This window comes from Dermacentor andersoni, chromosome 3 (assembly GCF_023375885.2).
Source record: "Dermacentor andersoni chromosome 3, qqDerAnde1_hic_scaffold, whole genome shotgun sequence".
Taxonomy (NCBI): Eukaryota; Metazoa; Arthropoda; class Arachnida; order Ixodida; family Ixodidae; genus Dermacentor; species Dermacentor andersoni.
Window position 1 is genome coordinate 186,468,279 of NC_092816.1, and position 18,557 is coordinate 186,486,835.

At 45.4% G+C, this 18,557-nt stretch overlaps 1 long non-coding RNA gene across 1 annotated transcript; it reads right to left on the reverse strand.

Moving 5' to 3' along the window:
- Positions 1-6,036: 6,036 nt before the first annotated feature.
- Positions 6,037-15,654, reverse strand: LOC140216491 (uncharacterized). The gene is made up of 3 exons (XR_011893178.1): positions 15,589-15,654; positions 12,238-12,350; positions 6,037-6,070 (listed from the first exon to the last, which is right to left on the reverse strand). It is a non-coding gene; the product is annotated as an uncharacterized lncRNA (long non-coding RNA).
- Between the last annotated feature and the right edge of the window lie 2,903 nt (positions 15,655-18,557).

Sequence of the window (18,557 nt, forward strand, 5' to 3'; positions counted from 1 at the left end):
AGACACATTTGTGGTCCAATCGAGAGCCATGTGCATATTACAATAATGTTGGTCGCTTTCGATGTACCATTAGAAGCAATTTACAGAATTCTGATATCATATTTCATTGCTGACCGACATACTTGTAAACTTCATTGTTTCATTTTCAGAAAATTCGCGATTTTCAACGATAGTTCACTACGAATTGGCGACTAGAATTGAAAATTCGCTAGCAAGAGTCATTAGACTAGCTTTTTCTTTTAAACGTTACAAATCTCATTTGGTGCCATCGTGCCTGAGAGGAACGATTTCTTCTTTCCCATGTATTTAGATAGAATCCCCCAAACTAAACCTTACTCTTAAGAACCAAAATGTCACGAGATAAATTTGTACCCTCTCAAACAATGTTTGCGCACGTGCGCATATGCGTGCGTGTTGCCTAGGGTCTCTTTATGGATCTTCGAATATGCTTCACCAACCTGTTAAAATGAATACTATTCCAAAGCATTCTTTAGCAGAACGCGTTGTAGTCACTACGGGGCAAAGTATCTTTATTTTCAGGCTATTTTGATGAAACAGTGAAGAAATGTTCATTCAAAGAAACACGCACGGTGTTGATTTCCGAATTCATTTAGCTGCGCTACGGGAATACGTCGACGCCTAGGATCCTGCCCGACGCCGCACTTGACGGCAACAGCGCTTGGATGCCTAGTAAGTGTATTCGCTCTAACTCATTACATTCTGTAGGTTCAAACCGCATTCCATGTTTCCTGTTTCCTCTGCTTTAAGGTAATTTATAAACTTTGAAAGCGTGAGCAAAAGCATCGAGAAGTGCCAAAAATAAATGCTGCGTCGATGTCACAGCTTGCGTATTTCATCGGGTGTTATTGCTTTTTTGACTGAACTGAACTTGGTTGCATATGTGTTACCCTAATAGTCGTAAGTCACCATTGACGTGGTCACTACATACGTTAAGAATATCGTAAGAGGAAGATTTACTGGTTAAGCCCCCTCAGCACCTCATAAACAAGACTTGTTCAGGCTCGGCATTCACTGCACTGATTTTGATCACATTTGTTGCACAGAGAAAAAAATTATGTAATGTCACCGCTAGTATGCAATAGGTTGCTTATTTTAGTAGTCAATAATTGTAAAGAATACGAAGTTTCTTCCGAAAGGCGAAGCATCGACTGAGGTAGCAAATTAGTGGACATCTGGCTATACACAGTAAAGATAGTAGTTTCATCGGTCATATATACTTGTAAACATAGGCATGCTCAATAAGCTAATAAGCTAATAAGCATGGTGTCCCACGCGCACAAGCAAACATGAACACATCTCACTCGATTACCGTGAAAACTCGCCTTAAGAATGCCAGAATGAGGAAATGCGGCAGCAGCGGCGATCAACTTTTCCTTCCTGCTGCTGCGTCTCGCATCAACTCGAACTAGGCCACGAAAACACAGCGCGGGCCAGACGCTGGCCCAGTCGCATATGGCTTTGAAGACGCAACGGCACGGGTGGGCGCGCACGGCCGCCCCTGCCTCCTAGAGTAGAACGCGCCCCCCACCCCTTCCCTACCCTCCCCCAGGAACCTGGCGCGCGACGGAAAATGGCGCGCTTCCTCAGCACTTTCCTCAGTTGCCTGCGCGAGATTAAGCCAAGGTCTCTGGCTTACCCTCGCACGCTTTCAGTCGCGCATGCAGCACATGGCGCGCAGCGACGGCTCTATCGGCCTTGTATTTTATACGAAACCTCACAGCGACGCCAGCGACGTCAAAAATGCGCCTGCAGTGTCCATATAATTGGTATCGCAATAAAAAAAAAGTTGTTGGTAGTCCTATTATTTTACGATTAAGAAACTGACATCACACTTGCAGCTCTAACTTCGCAATTAAATGTGACCCTTCCGTTATGTATACAGCACGCGTAGACCAAACCTAAAGCAAAAAAAAAAAAAAAAAACTGGAGTCGATAAAGCTGTGAATTACAGGGATAGAACTTTCCCAAGACTATCGCACACAGTGCAACAATATTACATAAGCTGCAAAATTATAAATCAGATTTGTCTTTTTCATCTACCTAGCAGTTAATCAGTTAACTTCGTCCTTAAATTTTATTTCACACAAATTTCCAGTGATTCTTTCAGAAACATAAGCCGATTAGTAAAAATTGTCATTTCTAGAATATGTGGAATTCCACTCGCTAGCTTAAATGGTAGACAATTTGTTCAAGTTCGTTCATTATTTCTGTGATGAGAGCCTTTCTGTGTTTCGCATGTATTTGTATAAGTAAACCGATGTCGACCTTAGCTAAATTTGGCAATCGTCTAAATAATAAACAGAAATTCGATTTTTGAGCTCAGCGCGCCGAAATAAAGATCCGATATGGCGCATTCCGTAGTAGGGAGTCCCGCACTATTTCGCCCACCAGAAGTTTACTGACGTGAACAAAAGCAAACCGCGTAACAAACTGAAGTTTCTACTTTTGTTGGCCCTTGAAGAGCTATGCAAACGCCTAACTAACATTTAAGGTTACGTATTTGATGCTCTTCCGAAATCGCATGAGCCACTTCTCGGGAACGCTATCAGATGAGCGCCATCAGACAGCGTTTTATACTCCGGGTCGACAGTCTTAGCAACAAAGAAAAAATCCGGCAAGTATACCTCAAATGGCAACGTGTTCCTGGCTTCAGCTGTAGCAAATATTTCAGATATCGTTTTGCTATAGGATTATTTTTTTCATTTTGCAATAAGATACTTGTAATAGCAGACAAATTCACAATAGCTAGCGCGAAATTCGTAGGAAGGTGTTATGATTTAGGATTTTCGGACTTCTTGATATTCTATTTGATGCTCGCTATAATTCTAGTACAAATCTGCTCCAGAAATCCCTAAAGAGCACTGCCCGAGACAGTGACCGCAAATAAATAATGCAGGGTTACTGGGCATGTGCGCTACAGTGCAACTTGTTCTTATCTCCGAGAACTCACAATGTCAGCGACTAGCACACTTTGAATAAGTTTCGAAATTGATGGGACATGAATGCACCTTCCAGGCAGCATTGAACGATTTCTTATAGCTATGGTCCAATCACTGGTATGAGGTGACGAAAAGAATGAACGTGAAGTACTATTGCACACCAGGCGTAATTTTTCGTACGATCTAACCATTCGCACCACAGTGCCAAAAGAAAGCTCGAACGTTCGCAAAAGTCAGCGTGTCACTACACAAAGCTCAGTTTAATAGTACTCGGCGGGAGTCTGGGAAACGGGCGACGCAACGAAACGTCAGACCCGAAACTAACAAAATGTGAAATTGATAACTTTTTTAACGAATGTCAAATTTTAAACATTCAAAATTACCCACGGTAACTTGTGCAGAGAAGTCATAACGACCAGCGACAACATGGCAAGGGCGCTATAGGGTAGTACTGCATTCGCAGTGCTGCCGAGAAGAAAATTAGATACACGTGAAGGTGATTTAATAACTCGGTGCGGGGCCCGCGCTGGTAGCTTAGTGGTTATATCGTCGTGCAGCCGACATAAAGATCGCGGCTCCTGACCTGACCGCGGCAGCCGTATCTCTTTCTGACGGGGGGAGGGCGCGGGAGGGATGGGAAAGCACTCGTGTATTGGATTTAGGTGACGTGAGAGAAACACCGGTGAACAAAATTATCCTGGAAACCCCCACTACGATGTGCCGCATATACGAATCGGGGTTTCAAGAAATTGACTGAATTTCAAGCGATACACGCTTCGCCCTCAAGACCGCACTGTGCTTCCCTCCACTGAGTGCCTCCGCTCTCCAAAATCTAGTTGCCCGAGGCAGGAGGTTCATTTTCGTCGTGACGTCATGGAAACTAGTCAACTTAATTGGCTGGCGCCTATATAACACATATTCTATCGGTTCGGCACAACCTATTTGTCACAGAATTATGTGGTGTGCAACCTACTAAACTTCAGGTGATGGCATAATTTGCTCTGGCGGATGCGAATCACTAAACGGCTATCTTCCGAAACGTACTGCATTGAGCTACGATACTGCTGAATCTGCGCGCGAGGCGTTAAGGTCATGAATATGACGCTCTGTTTGAGACACTTGTTTCTTCATATTCCTTAATAATCAAGTGATGAATAATTAAAAACATCATCTCGTGTACGTACGCAAACTCATGCAGTATAGCAAATATTGCTATCAAAGCATCTTAGGTGTGTCCGCGCACTGTATACGGATGCGGCAAAGCGAGATCAATACATTGCATGTACGTTTAAACAACATTCAGAACTGGCGTGTTCGTCGTGTGATAGTCCGCAGTATGCCACAGCAAAAAAGTACTTACTTGAGGCCTCGTTGAAAAGAAAGAACAAAAGCAAGTCAGTGCTGCTGCGTGAGTGTTTGTCCTGAGGCAGTGCACTAGAACAAAGTTGCGCCATGTTCTGGCGTACTGTCATGCTGCGGCGATATTCATAAAATCTTACATCACATATAAGAGAAATTATTGGAATTCACTCAAACAACAGAGCACCATGCAACCACCTGGGCCAAATTCACAAGGCTTCGCATTCGAAAGCCCTCTTTGCCCTTAGCTAGCCGCCTTCGCTAACTGAAACAGGATTTACTAGACTTTTCTCTTACGAACAATTCTATCCTTATAGACCTTTTCCTAATGCAGCGTCCGCCGTAGCGACAGTGCCCGAAAAGCTAGAATCCCATATCACACTTTAGTGGGCGAAATTTCATATTGCCGCAGCATCGAATGTCATTAATTGCCAGAGTGCTAAGCGAGTGTTTGAAAGACTACTAGGAAAATTCAGGAGGCTAAGAAAGAGCTCGGGGCAACAATGCGCATTCAAATCGATGTGAAGCGCAGAAACGATCGGACTGGACACCACAGTTGCAGCATTTAACTGAGAAAGATGAAATTTATAGACATTACCTGTTGCGAGGTATCGATTTAGTGGTCGAAGCTATTTGCAAATATTCCCGTAAATTTGTAAGCTTAAAAAGATGTTACTCGGAGCATTTACAAAAAGGCAACTCTGCACTAAAGACTGACATCACAGTTCTGTGAACTGCAACTCCTAAACGATCTCAAGCCGATATAATTTATATATAGGCGTGTTACTTTGGTGACAGTGTTATAACGTTTACGAAAGTTTTCCATATCCTAGACATAAATTAGCAAAATATTTGAGGGCGTTGCATTTACATGAAATTTGGACATTATATGTAGATACAGGAGGTGTTTTGATAGAACCCTGATATCGTTTTTTTTCTTTCTTGTGTTACAAAGTTGTAAATCTGTTTTTTAAGTGCGCAATTATCAACAATCAATAAAAAGATGGATAGCATAACTAAAAGACTGTGGCCGAATTACCGAAGTTTTTCGTATGTGAGGGCGGTTTGCGTGTAAATTCGTTCTGCTTAAGTGCTTTCATCGCGGCCGTTATTACTTATAATATTTGCCACAACACACTTAGCAGGAAATTCTCGCGCAAACAATTTTAGCCTAGGTTTTTGTCTTTCCGTGTGCATGAGAGAGCGAGAGAGCAAGTACAGGCGCTACTTTAAAAAGTAGCGCCTGTACTGTATTTGTACTGAGTCGCTGTATTTTACATTGTTCTTTAAAATGAAAGACACCTTTTGAAAACGGGCGCAGTGTTCTCAAGCAAAATAATTTCCTCGTTGACATAGGTTTAGATGGGACCTTCTGAGAAAGTGTTTCTTGTTAAAGAAACACTTCTCTGGCAGTTGTTTCCCTGGCAGTTGTTCTCTGACAGTTGTTCTCTGGGAGTTGTTTAATATCTGAGAGGGAGGGGGGGGGGGGGTCATCCTAAACAACACATATCATCCAAACGACTAATAACCTGAAAGAGCAAAGCCGGTCTCACCCGATCCCACTTTTACGTTAAAATGCATTCCACATGTACTACAGCAGGAAAGCAAAGCCATATTTGCCGGTCACCACTGAAGTTTCATGTGGTCAGAAGCGCTAGCTGGCGGAATGTCACGCGCGGCTCCCTTTTGCGCAACAGAAGCATGCACTTCGGGCTCACCTGTGGTAGTCAACGGCATGTGCGTCCCTCCTGCTGAAAAGTAAATTGCGAATTGACGTCAGCATTCGATTTCCGCAACCGGAAATGCGCTCACGCAACTCACTTGTTCGGAAATGCGATAAGGCCAACAGGCTCGTATATCCACCAGTGTAAAACATAAATGTCATGAAAAAGAAAAGCCGTTCGACCAACCGATAGCAGCACGAAGCTACAGAGAAACTTGATATGCCATGTCTTCAAACCTTGTGCTACTGGCTAGCCAAAATGGTTGAGCGACCACGCTGGAAGACGTTAGTTCCAGATGTGGCACGCCGACAGGCATGAATTCTTCGTCAAGTGCGAAGATCTCTTTCCGAGAAACACGCATGGGCATTGCTTTCATGCTTCGTGACAAACGAATGAATGACAGTTTTCACTCTCATGAGCCATCCCCCACCTTGCGGGCTTACGCAGAGTTCACTAGCAAATCCCTGAAGATTGCTGTTTACAACTCACAGGAGGTCACCGTAGTTGTTCGAATATAAGGTTCGATTCATTGTCAGAGGAAATTCGCACTAAAAGCGGAGCGGCTAGCAACATTTTAGGTAGCTGTATTTACTCAGAACATGCCATCAGTCTTCCTGCCCTGTACCTCCTTCGCCGACTGGAAAAGTAAAAAAAAAAAGAATGTGAACAGAGGAGGCTGCCAAAATAATTTCAGAACTTACATAAAGAAGCTTGAATAAGAATTCCATTCATTGAGTTTGAGTGAACCCCGACTTTCTGCGGGGGGATATTTTTTGCCGACTACACCTCGTTTACACCGGCAATGCGGTAACAATACTCGTGTGCCGGTGGCCATGATGCCAGTTTAGACAGGGAGGCATGAGTGTCCCATCGCTTACTGCATTCACGACGTCCAGAGTGCTTCACAGGACGTATAAAATTGCTGGTTGAGTCCATGGACTAAATCAGGACGTCGAAGCAAGGCCCGAAATCTCGCCGCGTGCATCAAGCTTGCGGCACAATTGATTCCGTGCCGTGTTTATCGTGTGACTCCAGCCCCACCGCTCACGCTTTGGTAGAGCTGGTGGAAAAATTATTCGTTTCATACTCGGCAAGGAACGCCGCGCCATGCTGCGCAACTAGTGCGGTCTTAAAGGATCACTCCGCACGGTTCGCGGTATCGTATTGTACTTTCCAGGAGGAGAAGCTTTCTAAGGAGTAACCATTCAGCTATTAATACAACTTGTGGACATGAAGCTAGTTCAAATTACGTGTTCTTGCTCTTTCTATATGCGACGTGCTATGTTTTGCTCACGACCGGAAACCGTGTGCAATCGGTGCGCTGAGCAAAGGTCGAGGAAGGATGCAGCAGCGAGTCGGGTATTCGTATCCAACACTTAGGCGACCAAGTCACAGCAGTGACGCTTGGGCTTTCGCTTTCTTCATCGTAGTTGTGTATATATATATATATATATATCCCGTGGTAGCGACCATTGTCCTATTGTGTTTGACGAGAGATAACCGTTGTGGTTGTGTGACAAGCTTGAGGCGGAGGTAGAGTAGGACTTAACGGAAGCAGAGATTTGTAGTACCGTTCTGCAAAGTGACAATCCCTTGAAAATCGTCGAGCATCTCGGTAACAAAATTCTAATCAAAAGACAGGAGCGAGAATCAATTAGGAGGGAACCGGAAGAATTATGGATGAACAAGAAGAAGCTAGGCAAGAACTGAAAGGTAGTTCACAGCAACAAGATAGGGCGGAACAAAGGGAAATAACGAGGAAGTTAATGGTAGCACGGGAATAAGAGATTGAGTCGTTGGAACAGGCAGTCGGATAAAAACAATAGCAACTTGATAAAGCTCTACGCAGAGCACAGTGAAAGTGGGAGGAAGTCCCTAGGTGGTTTTGTCGAGAGCCGAAGAGAGACGTACATTTGAGACTAGCAGCACGTTGATAGGTGAACTACACGTTCAAGGGTGCGTCGCAGGTATTGTTAAACAGGGCGCTAACGATGTACAGCGTACTACTGACCCGACAGACGCGGACACAATTGTCGAGGCAAGACTGCATGCCGAAGCGCCGTGCGAACTGGACGATGCAAATGAAGGAAGTCGGCAGGTGTGCGAGCACGTCACTCGAAGGTACACAATTGCATTGTTCGGGGACTGGTGAAGATGTCCGTTAGTCTAGGTAGCCAAAAGAGTGATGATTTAGGTACGAATCATTCAGTTCGCGCGTGTTTGAAAGCGATAGAGACCGACAATCTTTGTGGCGATGCACAGCGTGAGCTGCACAATGCAGTAGAGGGCAATTCGCCGGATGGCGAAATGCGTAGCTCAAGTAAAGACTGCCGCATTGTTCCAGAGTTGGTTAAGCTGCCCGCATATCGACGCAAAGAGAGAGATGATTTATTAGAAAATCGCTCAGACTGCGGGTAAGACAGTGTACAGGACCGAAGAGGCACGCAACGGTCAGCCAGCTCATAACGGCCAGCTACCCGTTACAAGACGCACCGGTGGCCTATGCTACAGAGCGATCCTCAGTTGACGCCAGACTTCCATACCAGAACCCTCCAGTGTCACAACACACACACGCACGCAGACACACATCTGTGCATGTGAGTGCATGCGTGTATGCTTGGGAGATAGAGATTTGCGATCAGTGTTGTACTCTTATGCCCGGTTCACGATGACTGCTCATTCAATAATAGAGAAAGCGCGTTGTTCTACTGCTGTCATCGCTCCTGTAGGGCTACACCGTCTGTTTGATAAATAATTTACTACACTCCGACGCGTTCCATTTAAACTATACTCAACATATGTTGCACTCCCAAGAAGGCGACCCGATTTCTTCTTAGAACACGCCTAAAATAGCTCGACATTTTATTCTGTATATATAGCTATAAGGAAATAACAATATTGTATTTGTGAGAGCTCGTCTCATAGCCTCTATTAATAAATGTTTCATTAGTCTTGGCTATCCCAAATATTTTAATACACTTTCTCACCATATTGTATTTTACAGTCAGCTTATTTGGAAGTATCACAAGATAGCACGACACCGTTCCAGACATGAAGTGCTTCCCCGTGCTCACCTTTCAGGTGTCCCTTCATCTGGCGTTGCCTGCTGCCCCGTGCGCAACTGACCCGTTTACCTGGAAGCAGCCACCGGACCGCTTCACGAATTGGACGCAACTGCCAGCCTTGGATGGTGCTCACTTCGTCTTCTGGCAACCGGGATCATCAAAGCCAGCTGCTTCGACTGACAACATTGGCTGCGCCGCATTTAATCGACCATCCACATACGCCGCGCCGGGGCATGACACCGTTTCGGACATGGAGACGCACCCGTACTCATGTTTCAGGTTGGTTACTTGAATCGCTGTACTTGTTTGAAAAGTACCAACGGCTGTCCTCTTTAAGTGTCGTGCCTCAGTGAGCTACTGTCGTTACTGAAGCACTGCAAAAACTTGTTTTATTTATGCATACGTTCGTTGCGCCTACTTCTGTACGGTGATATCGAATCAAACTCCGGACTGGATGTGCTGGATAACGTTCTCGCAATCTTGCAACGTAATACAGACGCTTTGCCAAGGGCTTTTCATGCATCGCCGAGCCACTGACAGATATAACTAAATGTGATGTCAAGTATAAGCGGCAAACCCCGCAGGCCAACGCATTTGAAGAACTCAAACGACACATGCAGTCGCTACCGGCACTTGCACACTTCGACGAGGGCGCCAATAGATAAATCCATACTGACACCCGTAGCCTAGGCTTCGGTGCCGTCCTAGTCCAGAGGAAAGACGGACTTCAACGGGTGATAGCTTCTTCTAGCCGGTCGCTGTCAAAAGCGGGAGGCAATAACTCTACGACCGAAAAGGAATGCCTTGGCATGATTGAGGCCAGAGCAAAATTATTGCACTTCCCTATATGACAGGCCGTTCAACGTCGTCAGCGACCACCATGCGTTGTGTTTGCTAACGAACTTTATATACCCTTCAGGACGTCTGGCGCGGTGGACCCTCAGACTGCAAGAATATGGCATCACTCTAATTTGCAAGATAGGCCGAAAACACTCTGATGCGGACTGCCTGTCTCGCGCTCCCGTGGACCCACCCCAAGATGACCAACACGAAGACGCCTTTTTAAGCACAATAAGTTCGGACGACTTTGGCAAACATCAGTGAGCGGAACCAGAGCTGATAACCCTTGCTGAGTACTTGCAAGGCAAGACCGACGTATTTACGAAGGGTATTGAGGCGCGGACTGGGTTTGTTTTTCTTACAAAACGATGTCCTCGTGAAGAACTTTTCACCAGTCCGCCCAAACTACTTTCTCATCGTGCCAGCTGCATTCCGTTCAGAAGTCCTGCACGCCCTGCACAATGATAAGATAGCTGGGCACTTCGGGCTTTCCCGTATGATCGCAATACAAGAGAAGTACTACTGACCAAGCCTGATCGCCGACATCGCCCATTACGTCAAGACTTGTAGAGAGTGCCAGTGACGCAATACACCACCAACAAGGGCAGCGGGGTGACTACAGCCGATCGAGCCTCCTTGCAGACCGTTTCAGCAGATCGGGATAGATTTGCTGGGCCCTTTCCTACGTCGACATCTGAAAAGAAGTGGATCGTCGCGGCCACATCACTACCTTACCCGCTATGCCGAAATGAAAGCTCTGCCTAAAGGTAGTCTGGTCGAAGAAGCCAAATTTTTCGTCTAGAACATGCTGCTGAAATATGGTGTGCCAAGAGTCCTCATTACTAGCAGAGGAATGGCTTTTACTGCTGAACTTACTCAAGCCATCCTGCAGTATAGCCAGACCAGAGGACCACTGCCTACCACCCGCAGACGAATGGTATAACGGAATGACTGAACGAGATGCTCACCTAAGTGGCACGTCAGTGATGTACGTCGACGTCGAACACAAGACGTGTGATGCCGTGGTTCCGTTTGTCACCTTGGCTTGCAACACCGCAGTGCAAGAAATAACACAGATCCCACCTTGCAAGCTGATTTACGGAAGGACCCCGACGACGACTCTCGACACCATACTGCCGCACGTCACCGAATAAGAAAATGTTGACGTCGCTCCTTATCTCTAATGCGCTGAAGAAGCCCGACTGCTCGCCCGCCTGCGCAACAAGAACCAGCCAAGGACCGACAGTCTGCACTACAGTGTTCGACGGCGCTCCGCGGAATACCAGACCGGCGACCGTGTTTGGGTTTGGATCCTGATAATCCCACCAGGACTCAGCGAGAAACTATTGCGACGCTATTTCAGACCCTACAAGATCATCCGACGCATTGGCGCTCTTGACTATGAGGTCGTTCCAGACGGCATTTCGCTATCAAAGCGGCGCCGCTCACGACCTGGAGTAATGCATGTTGTGCGACTTAAGCCCTTCTACCAGCGCTAACGAACTCAGCGACTTTGCATAGCTGAACTTTAGACTTTCTTTTTTTGGAGTGTGTTACTTTGGACTTTGTTTCTTTGTTGTTTTGTTGCTTTTCTTTATTACGTGTCTTTTTGTTTTTCGCACTCCTGTTTTCTTCGACGATGCTTTTTGAGAGGGGGGCATTGGCATGCGTACTTGTTTATTTTTTTCGGGTGACCACTTTTTCCCGTCTAAGACATTCCAATGCAAGCGAGCGCGGGACGTGCTCGCATGCATTTCAATACCTCGAATTTTATCGAAGTATATAACCGAGTTCTATTGCCAACGAAGGTATGATTGCATGCGCGATGCGAATTGTGTAGAATTTTTTAGAAAACACGCGGGCACCTGCGATTACTCTGGGACCTTCGATGACTCATGTATAAAATCCGACGTGGTTGACAGGTGGATCAGATATTTGGCGATCGCCGACGATGTTTCCCGTTATCGTGCTGCTCTGAGTATAGCCTGTTTTTCGGGCATAGGTTTGCCAAATAAAGAGTTAGCTTCGCCATTGTCAGTCTTGCTGCTGTGTTATTGGCCGCTACTACGATGTGACGACACTTACGAGGAGAGCAAGCACCGAACCAAAAGGTCGAATGCGGATGCCAGATCAAAAGCGTCTCCTTTATTGACGTTCCTTGGGAGGAACATTATCGTAACAATATATATATATTTTTATATATCTACAAACATATACGCCAAAACTATGACCGATGCGTCATTCAGCGCCACATAAAAGCTGGAAAGGTAGCAGTGCTATTCTTCTCACCGACGATGTAGATGACCAGGAGGACAGTCAGAAGGAGTGTCGCGGCAACGGCGACCACGGTTTTCTTGCTTATGGACGGGGATTCGGTCACTGTCTTCTCCTGGAGCCGCTTCCTGTGTCAAGTGACGAAAGCACAAATGGTTAGAGCGTATGTCGAACTGATATTTAGAAATAGTGGTGACAGCGTCGTGTGGCTTGCAGGCAGCCAGAGTGACTGTTACACATGAAATGAAAAGAATGAAACAAATTTTTCGTCCGCATAGTGCCGAAGATGGTAGAGCGAAAATATTCAAGAGAAATTAACGGTGCAGAAATTGCCTCATCCAGACATACAAAACAACGAACAAATAAGTTTGCCCGTTTTTAAGCAGAAATTGTACAGCCACCTTGTATTGTCTTTAAAGAATTCATTACTTAGGCCCCTCGCTCTTTATCTTACCAGTGCTTAGCTCTACTTAGTGAAAAACATCCACACATTGACTAAACAAAATTGTATCTTTTTTCTGTATTATGTGGATCATGAAATTTTGAGTAAACGCCTAGTAGGCGGAATTCCCACCAACAGAAAAAACACACTATTGTAGATTATTCATAGGAAGCGAAATGACAGTGAAATGCAAATGACCAAAAAGAATATCATTGCCAAACGTTTCACATATGGTAGCATTAGTCGATTCCATATTACGCCTCCGTTGGATGAGCAGCGCTTTCGTCTTCGTGTGATTCAAGTGATTAGCGCACGAGAGAGATAGCAGTGAAAGGAGCCGTAAACGATCTTTTACTGGTTTGCATCACCGAGTTTAGAAGAAAAATTACTAGCGGAAACTCTGCCTGGAGTGTCTGTAGGAGCTGCAAGCATGGTTGTTCAATCAGCCTGAGAATGGTGGTCAGCTCGTGGATTTCTTCGAACTTCTTCCGTCTCGCCTCAAATGAATTTTTGACTCTGGAAACTGTTCTCTTCCTACAAAATATTGCGTTAAATTAGCAACATATCGCGAATGTTAGGAATGCACATTGTCACGATCCGTCCGGGTTCACGAACAAGGGAGGGCTCGAGGCACCCTCCGTCAGACAGACGCTCCGCAGCGTGGTAGTGGTGAACAATGACTGACCATCTCGAAGCAGAAGATGGAGCAGCTGTAGATGTTCCAACAAGTTTTACAGGAAACTCCTGTAGAAGTTGACAAGGCCGAGGTAGCTCTGAAGCTCCTTCTTGTCCTTGGGCTTAGGTGCCGTGAGCACAGCATCAACTTTGCGGGGACCCGGGGCTAGGCCGGCCTGGGAAATGACATGTTCCAAGTACTCAACACTGGGGGCCAGGAAAATGCACTTTTCCAGCTTGAACTTGAGAACGGCGTCCTGCAGTGGTGCCAAGACATTGTGCAGGTTCTTCAGATGGTCCCCGTCGTCACTACTAGTAACCAGGATGTCGTCCACGTACACCACCACGTGCGTCATGCCCCTGAAGAGCTTGTTCATCTCCCTCTGAGATGTGACTGGGGCTGAGGCCACACCTAACGGTAAGCGCGTGTACTGGAAGAGCCCCAAAGGTGGCGATATTGTGACATACCTCCGGAAGACACCAGGGAGCACCAGCTGTTGGTAAGCATCTCTGAGGTCGAGCTTGGTGAACTTCTGTCCATCGGACAATGCTGACCAGAGACCTTCAATCCGGGGCAACGGGTACTTCTCGACGGTGGCGACGGGGTTCATGGTAACCTTGAAATCCCTGCAGGTGCTGACACTGCCGTCTCGCTTGAGGACTGGTACGATGGGAGCGGCCAATTCAGACGTCTTAACGGGCACCAGGATGTCCTCTCGCTGTAAGCGTTGCAGCTCCTGGGTGTTGCGGCTGCTGCTTCTGTTTCGCGATTTCTTCATCTTTAGGCACGCAGACTATGAATCACATGCCCGCAATGGTCCCAGAGATTCGTCGAAGCGGTCGGTCGCTGTCACCGTGGCCGCAGGAGCAATCGTAACAAATAAAGCCACACGAACGTCTGCAGCATCACGCGCGTATATTAGAGAAATCCGTCTCTTTTGCCCATCATTCCTATGGAAAATGAGCGATCCCAGCGCCAAGGTATCCCCTAGTAACATTTGTAGGAAACTCGATGGATTGAACTGATCACCTCCGTAGGAACAACACAGAAAGTTGGTGCTACCGTTTTTCATGTGTGGGCGCTTTCCATGAGGACACGGCTGAACGGTTTCGGCGACAGAAGTCATAACCACTCATGCGGCGGTGAACTCGTTTGTCCTACGTCAGCGCGCGGCTCATATTCTGACAATTTCGCTAGGTTTACCTAGTTTTCGGACCCAGGTATTAAGTTGGTGTTCTCGTAATCGCGAAATCTCTAACAACAAATGTAACTGCGCACGGTGTGGGGGCGGAGTGGTTAGCGTCAGAAGCCTTTGCCACGACTTTCTCTGAAGCCATTACTGCATTAATTTTCTTCATAAGAGCATTGCGTGTAGCGCCTCACGTAATACCCTGTGATCTTATTAAAGTGATACTACATAGAAACCGTAATTAGTTTAAATTAATAAAACATCCTTTCAGAACTATGTGTTAATTTCGCCGTGCGAGGTTCTTTACTTAAAGAGCAAATAAGAGCAAAACTTTCTTCCTGTTTGGCCGAATGCGAGTGAAGTTATCAATTTCAAAGAATCTCCGCATATTTTGGCAGGTGTGGCGCAGTGAATTTACTTTAACCGGTAAATGTCGTTGTTAGACTCCATCACAATGAAATGTTGTGCATTGTTACAGTTAAGCAATTAAGCAGAAGTGAGAAATATTTGACATAACGGAGCGCTGTTTGTGAGAATTTCTTCTTGGCGCCACCACTCGAATTTCATTTTTGCGCTTTCCGGCTTACAAAGTCGCCTTTTACGGCAGAAGTCGGGTTTTTTTTTACTATTGTAGTAGCCTGATTTACCCAGACAGCTTTAAATATCGATAACGCTAATTTGAGAGTGTGATTTACGTGCATAGCAAACTTGAAATTGCATTTGTTATTTAAATTGCAGGTAGATATGTAATTTTGCGCGGTTCAGTTTACATGGTGCACTTCTTTATAATTTTGTTGTGCTAGCTTGTCTCGCCGGAGTCACATTTGCTGACGACCTGCCAGCAATAGACGTGTCTTTAGCTGACCATCTCTTCCCCACTGTAAAAATTAAATCAAAAGTATAAATTGTCCTGCGAGATAGTTTTGGTGCTCCTGCAGCTGGCTTTTTGCAGCTTACATTCACATACATTTTTTGTATGTGTGTGATAATTGCTATTTGCTGTACTAAAAACATGCGGGCAAATGGAACTCAAGCCAAAGGAAAACGCGCGCTTCTCACCGTAACACGATGAGCGAGTCTTTCTTCTTCAGTCCTGTGCCTTCCCCCTGAACGCCCTCGGTCTGTAAGGTATAGGCAGAATGAATGATGGAAGAAATGCGTAGTAAAACTTTTACCTTATTACAGCGAAGCTGTATACCTCTACCCCCCAATGCATTTGTCTTGTCTGTGGGAAAAAGTGTGGGCAGATCCTAGTGTAGTGCAACACCAGGCTGACTCGCTTCGGAGGTGAAGTTGGCTTCAAGGACTACGCCCCTAATAATAATGATAGTCATTATTAATTAATAAATTAAATATTCCAGATGCTTTGTTTAAAGTCGGTGGGTACAGTGGAATCATTTGTGAACAGCACGTGAACTCCCGAGCAATAGGCATCGCCATATTCGTAGCGATGCCTATAGCACACAAAAATATTTATGTGCAGCCTTTCCCTTTGTCCCCTTGTCCTCTTGACTCGCAATAGGGCAATGCCACCGACTGTGGAGATGTCTGTGCCGTACAAACTAAAGAGAGATTTGTGCAACGACTATTATATATATATATATATATATATATATATATATATATATATATATATATATATATATATATATATATATGTATATATATGTGTGTGTGTGTGTGTGTGTGTGTGTGTGTGTGGGTGTGCTTGTGTTTGTATGTTTGTGTGTGTAAGCACACACACTGCATGAGTGAGCCGTGTGGACACTACCCCTCTGAGCATCACTGAAGTCATTTAAAACCCAGATACGAAAGGATTCACTCTGCTTGTTCTAGAGAACTTCGGTTTGATGTGCCACACCGATATACTTCACTCAACTACTCAGCAACAGTCGTGCATAGATTCAGCTTTGGCCATGATTCTTTCTCAGCTTGTAACCAAACCAATCAGCGTATATGACAGTAATTCCAAAGTTATCGCCACTACCATTACAAAATAATAAAAGAAATACATGTACCCTTGTCTAAACCTCTGAAAGCACCAGAAGTGTGGGAGATGGAAATTCAAGACGATGAGTAAGAAGAGAACACGGTGAAAGCAGGAGCCAACCTTTCGACTAGTGGACTTGTCTTTTAGATATGCTACCTTGAAAAACACAAGTCTACTAGTCGAAAAGTTGGCCTCTGCTTTCACCTTGTTCTCGTTATGCTTCTTGTTGAAAGCTGTGCGATGTGCTACAGCTTCGCTGGTCATCAACTTTCAAAGAAGTGGATGTCTCCTTAATTATTTTAGAGCTCCACTGTTAGGCCCTCCCTACTGCGGCGAGCGGCGCCATTGTATCTCATAACCGCGCAAACGAACACAGAGAAGGATGAAAGCGAGCGCGCAGCGTAGCGGGAGATGAAAGACGTCGATAGCAAAGAGAGCTCGAGGAGCAAAGTGGAGGAGGAGGGTATTGGAAAGTGTAAGAAAAGCGTAGTACCACACACTATGGGCTTCGCGGCGACGATGGCTACGAGACGACGCCAGAATAGCGCGCGTCGTGTTTATGGAAACAAATCGCTGCATGAGCTGAAGGTTTGCCTGCGACGGCAGCTGTGGATTATGCCCACGCGTCACCCACGCGCCGCGATCTCCAGATTAGCGAGGCAGTCGCGCTACACATCGCTTTGGTTGCAACGTGCCGCACCCGACAGAATTTCTGCGCTAACCTAGATATCGTGAAATGAAAGCACGTATACAGAGGCACTCAAATTTTGCATTAGGGGTATTGTAACGGTCGGCGATATTTTTTTTTCAAGCGAACTACTTCTGACTGATATAATCGCCATCGCATGTTGTATAGGCGGGTATTTATGTTATCTGCGCATATTTGATTTACAATCCCCCCCCCCCCAAAAAAAAAAAAAGAATCACGAGCCATTCCACTCTGTGAAGCTTGATGGCCAGTGAAACTGGTAGGACACGACAAAGAGGCGACAGAATTTGGAAAAAAAGTCACGAACACATTGTCTTGATGTGTGGTCATAGGGAGGAAAGGTACGCACACAAATTTATTTTTATACATTCGCGTTCATTTATGTTATACTTTCATTATGTACACTCGTGTTTTCATTTCGCAATCTATTGAGGCAAAAAATTTCACCTCAACATCAAAGAACCGACTGGCAGTCGCCAAGTGCCGTCCGCGAATTTTCAGAGGACGGCAGGGCGGGAATGCTGGCATAATAAGTGGCAACGGGCTGCAGAAATAAGCATCATTTCCGATAATAAACCACCACTACTACTACGGAGCCAGCTGTGAAAGAAGAACGCGCGAGCAGTGACATGAGCCATTGCTGATGATGATAGTTTTTGTTTAAATATATTTATTGACGGACACCAAAAATGCACGGAACCATACACATAAACAGCCTCGCTGTAATGCTAACAGTGGAAATGAAAATTCTGAAATTGAGGGCATGCAAAACAACAGTTTTAACACTTCCTGAAGTTTCTCTTAAATGGTTCTTTCACTTATTCAACACAACGTAAGTAGGTGTTGCGCACAAATCGTGCGATAGTCTATCATAAATACAGGCAACGACACTTTGATACTTTTCGCAATAGCTATTCCGTGATTCAATTCAAGCGCTCGATGCGATTGCCATGATAAACTTGGAATTAACTTACAAGCTAGAGGTTGTTTTCGCGTAGGGACATATCCGTTGCATCTTCTGATTCATTGTTGATTATCTTGTCTCGATGAATTTTCTTTTGTCGTATATCTGCCGCTTCGCAAACTTCCATGGTGTTAAACATGAAACGTCGATGTCGTAGACGACATATAACTTTGCGCCACAGGTTGCTATGCATGTTGTTTATGAATCAGTACTCGTGCCTCTCTGCATACCAACGGTGGACAGGCTCAGAAATTTAGTAAACCGTCATTGCCTACCGTACTTCAGCGTATATTAAATTTAATGATGCAGTGAGAAATTAAGCAGTTAACGCGTTACGCATATCCGTCACATCACCAAAGTTGACG